Here is a 6534-nt window from a genome sequence, read left to right as displayed (position 1 = left end):
TTCTCCCTCCCAGGCGGCAGTCCTCATTTTGCCCCAGTTCAGTCCAGTCGCTCAGTCGTGTCCCACTGTTTGCAACCCATGGACTGCAGCATGCCAGGCTTCCCTGTCCATCACCAACTCCCAGAGGTTTCTCAAGCTCATGTCCCTCGACTTGGTGATGCCATCCAACCATCTCATCCTGCCTTCAATCTTGCCCAGCATCAGGGTCTTTTCCAGTGAATCCTTTCTTTGTAGCAGGTGGCCGAAGTGTTGGAGTTTCAGCTTCAGCAAGAAGAAAGCAATAAAGAACGATAGAGTCTCTTGATGAAACTGTAAGAGAAGAGTGAAAAAGTTGGCTTAAAACTCAACATTCAGAAAGCTAAAGTCATGGCATCCAATCCCATCACTTCATGGCAAATAGATGGGGAAACAATGAAAACATTTTGTCCCAAATAAAACTTAACTTGCAAATCTCAAGTTGAACATCTTTTTACTCAACACTAGCATCAGACTGTTTTCCAGTGAGTTGGCTCATTGTCAGATGGCCAAAGTGTTGGAGCTTCAGCCTCAGGATGAGACTTTCCAATGAATATTCAGGGATGATTTCCTTTAGGATTGACTGGTTTGCTGTCCTTGCAGTCCAAGGGACTCTCAGAAGTCTTCTCCAGCACCACAATTAGAAAGCATCAATTCTTTGGTGCTCAGCCTTATTTATAGTCTAACTATTTCATCCATACATGACCAGGAGAAAAACCATAGCTTCTGGCAAAGTGATGTCTCTGCTTTTTAATATGCTGTCTAGGTTTTTCATAGCTTTTCTTCCAAGGAGCAAGTGTCTTTTAATGTCATGGCTACAGTAACCATCCACAGTGATTTTGGAGCCCAACAAAAGTAATACTTTCACTGTTTCCACATTTCCCCCATCTATTTGCCATGATGTGATGGGACTGGAGGCCATGATGTTAGTTTTTCTGAATGTTGAGTTTTAAGCCAACTTTTTCACTTTCTTGCACCACTATCAAGAGCTTCTTTACTTCCTCTTTGCTTTCTGCCATTAAAGTGGTATTATCTGCGTATCTGAGATTGCTGATGTTTGTCAAGGAAATCTTGACTCTACCACTACAGAAAGTGAAAGTTGGTTGCACAATCCTGTCCCACTCTTTGCAACCCCATGGACTGTAGCCCACTAGGCTCCTCTGTCCATGGGATTCTCCAGGCAAGAATACTGGAGCGGGATGTCATTCCCTTCTGCAAGGGATCTTCCTGACCCAGGAATTGAACCCCAGTCCTCTGCATTGCAGGCAGATTCTTTACCAAGCGAGCCACTAGGAAAGCCCTACTACTAAAAAGCGTTTGGTAAATGCAAGTCTCTGGGCCCAGGTGAAACAAAGCCAGCTATTGAGAAGCCATGGGCTATTTCCTACTCCCTAACTGCTGGTGAGGGTGGGGGTGGGGGTGGGGTGGGGGGCGAGGGGCGATGTGAGAGGAGTTCAGCTGCCTCATCTACCATCTTTTATAGTATACAAGGAATTAGGATGTGAACATCGAGGAAGCAGGATTCCTTCCGGATAGCTAGATGCATATTAAAGAAATTATTTCAGTAAGCCTGGACACTTGCTTCTTACCATACAGAGAAGATCACTAAATCTCTTCATGTGAGGGATCTTTTTTTTAATTATTGTAACCTTTAATAATCAGATTACCTGCCCCTTGCTGCAAACTTGTATACTGTCTCTCTCCTGCCCTGCCTCCTTAGAGGCAGCTGTCTCAAAATCACTTAACATACTGTCTCCGGGGGTCAAGACCTAACATTCCTACCAAATAAAACCTTATTCTCAACTTTGAGCTCGCATGTCTTTTTATCTCAGCCGAGACTTATGTCACTTATTACTTAACACAGGTCATTATTTCCTTTGTCGGTCATCAGATATGCACTTAAGGCATCATTTTCACAGACATTTCTCCATTCCCACGCACACTTTGGGCTTCCCAGGTGGCAATACTACTAAAGAATCCGCTGGTCAGTGCAGGAGGCCCAAAGACCTGGGCTTGATCCCTGGGTCGGGAAGATCCCCTGGAGGAGGAAATGGCACCCCACTTCAGTATTCTTGCCTGGGAATTCCCATGGACAGAGAGGCTTGGTGGACTCCAGTACAAGGGGTCTCAAAGAGTCAGACATGACTAAGCGTCTAGGCACACACATTTTTAATCCAGTGTTCACTGCTGCCCCTAGCTTATTTTCAAAGAAAGCTGTGATGGATATACCTTCAGGCTCCTGGTCTCTGAAGCTGGAGGTCCCTCACCTGCAGGCAGGTGGTCACAATGCAAGTCATTTTATGAAAAGCTGTATCCCCCAGGCTGGAGAGGGGAGTGAAAAAATCTAACTACTCAAGGTATCATGGGGCTTTCCAGGTGGCGCTAGTGGTAAAGAACCCACTTCCCAATGGGGAGATGTCAGAGATGCAGGTTTATCCCTGGGTTGGGAGTATACCCTGGAGAAGGGCATGGCAACCCACTCCAGTATTCTTTCCTGGCGACTCCCCATGGGCAGAGAAGCAAGGGAGGGCCACAACCCGTGGGTTCCCAAAGAGTTGGACACTATTGAACAACTTAGCATGAAGCAGGCAGGATATCTTTGGGAAGAATTCTGAGAGCAAATCCTTCCAGCAACCCAAGGGCCCTAGGTGATTCCCACCAAGCAGTCATTCACCATCATTTCAATTCAGGTCAGTTCAGTCTCTCAGTCATGTCTGACTCTTTGCGACCTCATAAACCGCAACACGCCAGGCCTCCCAGTCCAACAACTCGCGGAGTCCACCCAAATGCATGTCCATTGAGGCGGTGATGCCATCCAACCATCTCATCCTCTGTCCTCCCCTTGTACTCCCACTTTCAATCTTCCCCAGTCTCAGGGTCTTTTCCAATGAGTTAGATCTTCACATCAGGTGGCCAAATATTTCAGTTTCAGCTTCAACATCAGCCCTACCAATGACACCCGGGACTGATCTCCGTTAGGATGGACTGGGTGGATCTCCTTGCAGGTCAAGGGACTCTCAAGAGTCTTCTCCAACACCACAGTTCAAAAGCAGTCATTCTTCTGTGCTCAGCTTTCTTTACAGTCCAACTCTCACGTCCATACATGATCACTGAAAAAACCATAGCCTTCAAGAGACAGACCTTTGTTGACAAAGTAATTCTACTTTTTAATATGCTGTCTAGGTTGGTCATAACTTTCCTTCCAAGGAGTGAGCGTCTTTTCGTTTCATGACCGCAATCACCATCTGCAGTGATTTGGGAGCCCCAAAAAATAAAGTCTGGCACTGTTTCCCCATCTATTTGCCATGAAGTGATGGGACCGGAGGCCATAATCTTAGTTTTCTGAATGTTGAGCTTTAAGCCAACTTTTTCACTCTTCTCTTTCACTTTCATCAAGAGGTTCTTTAGTTCTTCTTCACTTTCTGCCATAAGGGTGGTGTCATCTGCATATCTGAGGTTATTGATATTTCTCCTGGCAATCTTGATTCCAGCTTGTGTTTCCTCCTGCCCAGCATTTCTCATGATGTAGTCTACATATAAGTTGAATAAACGGGGTGACAATATACAGCCTTGACGTACTCCTTTTCCTATTTGGAACCAGTCTGTTCTTCCATGTCCAGTTCTAACTGTTGCTTCCTGACCTGCATACAGGTTTCTCAAGAGGCAGGTCAGGTGGTCTGGTATTCCCATCTCTTTCAGAATTTTCCACAGTTTATTGTGGTCCACAGAGTCAAAGCCTCTGGTACAGTCAATTAAGCAGAAATAGATGTTTTTCTGGAACTCTCCTGCTTTTTCGATGATTCAGCAGGTGTTGACAATTTGATTGCTGATTCATTTGACTTTTCTAAAACCATCTTGAATATCTGGAAGTTCATGGTTCACGTATTGCTGAAGCCTAGCTTGGAGAATTTTAAGCATCACTTTATTAGCGTGTGAGATAAGTGCAATTGTGCAGTAGTTTGATCATTCTTTGGCATTGCCTCTCTTTGGGATTGGAATGAAAACACCTTTGTTAGTCCTGTGACCTCTGCTGAGTTTTCCAAATTTGGGGGCATATTGAGCGCAGCACGTTCATAGAATCATCTTCCAGGATTTGAAATAGCTCAGGTGGAATTCCATCACCTCCATTTACTTTGCTTGTAGTGATGCTTGCTAAGGGTCACTTCATACTGCAGGATGTTTGGCTCTACGTGAGTGATCACACCATCGTGATTATCTCGGTCATGAAGATCTTTTTTGTACAGTTCTCCTGTATATTCCTGCCACCTCTTCTTAATACCTTCTGCTTCTCTTAGGTCCATACCATTTCTGTCCTTTATCGAGCCCATCTTTGCATGAAATGTTCCCGTGGTACTTCTCATTTTCTTGAAGAGATCTCTAGTCTTTCCCATTCTGTTGTCTTCCTCTATTTCTTTGCATTGCTTGCTGAGGAAGCCTTTCTTATCTCTCCTTGCTATTCTTTGGAACTCTGCATTCAAATGGGTCTAACTTTCCTTTTCTGCTTTTTCCTTGTTTTTTTTTTTTTTTTTTTTCCACAGCTATTTGTAAGGCCTCCTCAGACAGGCATTGTGCTTTTTTGTATTTCTTTTTCTGGGGATGGTCTTGATTCCTGTCTCCTGTACAGTGTCACAAACCTCTGTCCATAATTCATCAGGCACTCTGTCTATCAGATCTAGTCCCTTAAATCTATTTCTCACTTCCACTGTACAGTCATAAGGGATTCGATTTAGGTAATACCTGAATGGTCTTGATGTAAATGAAAGAGGAGAGTAAAAAAGTTGGCTTAAAGCTCAGCATTCAGAAAACTAAAACCATTGCATCCAGTCCTATCACATCGTGCCACATAGATGAGGAAATGGTGGAAACATTGACAGACTTTATTTTTGTGGGCTCCAAAATCACTGTGCAGATGGTGATTGCAGCCATGAAATTAAGAGATGCTTGCTCCTTGGAAGGAAAGTTATGACCAACCTAAACAGCATATTAAAAAGTAGGATTACTTTGTCAACAAAGGTCCGTCTGGTCAAGGCTATGGTTTTTCCAGTGGTCATGTATGGATGTGAGAGTTGGACCATAAGGAAAACTGAGCACCTAAGAATTGATGGTTTTGACCTGTGGTGTTGGAGAAGACTCTTGAGAGTCCCTTGGACTGCAAGGAGATCCACCCAGTCCATCCTAAAGGACTTCAGTCCTGGGTGTTCATTGGAAGGACTGATGTTGAAGCTGAAACTCCAATACTCTGACCACCTGATTTGAAGAGCTGGCTCACTTGAAAAGACCCTTATGCTGGGAAAGGTTGAGGGCAGGAGGAGAAGGGGACGACAGAGGATGAGATGGTTGGATGGCATCACCGACTCAATGGACATGGATTTTGGTGGACTCCGGTAGTTGTTGATGGACTGGGAGGCCTGGTGTGTTGCAGTTTATGGGGTGGCAAAGAGTCGGACACAACTGAGTGACTGAACTGAGCTGAACTGAATGTATTGGTGGTTTCCTCTTCTTTCTTGCATTTCAGTGTGAATTTGGCAATAAATAGTTCGTGGGTACAGATACCAGGTCTTGGAGAGCCACACCCATCCTAGAAGGAGCCTCTCTCGAATTAATCAGGCTGACACTCTTTGTTTGCAGAACTTCCCGCCCTAAATGCTCGTTTCCTGATGTCACAGGGGTGCTGAGTGTGAGGCTGCAGCTCTTGGCTCTTGGACCTGGGTCTCCCTCTTACATTGTTTCAAAAACCCTCACAGGCTGGGTCAGGTGACCTGGTAGTTCTGTCTGTTATGTCTTGGGAATTGTACTGTGGCCTGCACCCGGTAAGGCAGAAAGAAAGGAGAAGAACTGGCAGGGGTGGTCTGCATAGAGAATGCAGGAAAGGTAAGCACCAAACAAAGGATGTGATTAGCATATCAGGTTAGTCTGGATTATCCCCTGCACACCAGGAAGGAGAAAGTAAAAGAGGAGCTCTGAAAACAGCAAAGGGAAACAAGAAAACTATTTCCTCTCGATCTTTGCAGCAGTTGCAGATTCAAGAGTTGTGTGGATGCCTTTAAAGTTATTTACTTAACACCCAGATGTGAGTTTGTGTTAAAAATCCCCAGAGGAGAGGCAGAGCTGGAGGAAGAAGAGTAAGAAATGGCAGCTTCTCAGGTAAGTGTCCTGTCCCGGGTCTGAGGCTGTGTCTGGTTTTCCTCCTGAAATGCCTGGTCTGAGCATCTGCAAACCTTCAATTCTCTGCTTCTAAATTTTCTACCTAGGGTGTTTGTTGCCAACTGCTTATTTTTTTTCCAGTTTTTCTTGTGTTAGAGGAGACTGGCCCTTTAGACAGCTTCTTCCTTATGTCCCAGAGCCTGTTATCCAATGTATGTATCCTGGCTTTCTATAGAGCATGATGAATTCTCAACATTGTTCCGTCAGTTTCAATGTTGAACATATTCCCTTTGTGAAAGACCAACACGGGGAGGCACTGGTATAAGGGATTCCCAGTGGAATGCTGTTCTGTGTTGGGATCCTAGGAAGTAGGGG

Source organism: Muntiacus reevesi, chromosome 2 (genome assembly GCF_963930625.1).
Source record: "Muntiacus reevesi chromosome 2, mMunRee1.1, whole genome shotgun sequence".
Taxonomy (NCBI): domain Eukaryota; kingdom Metazoa; phylum Chordata; class Mammalia; order Artiodactyla; family Cervidae; genus Muntiacus; species Muntiacus reevesi.
Note: the sequence above shows the minus strand (reverse complement) of the source record.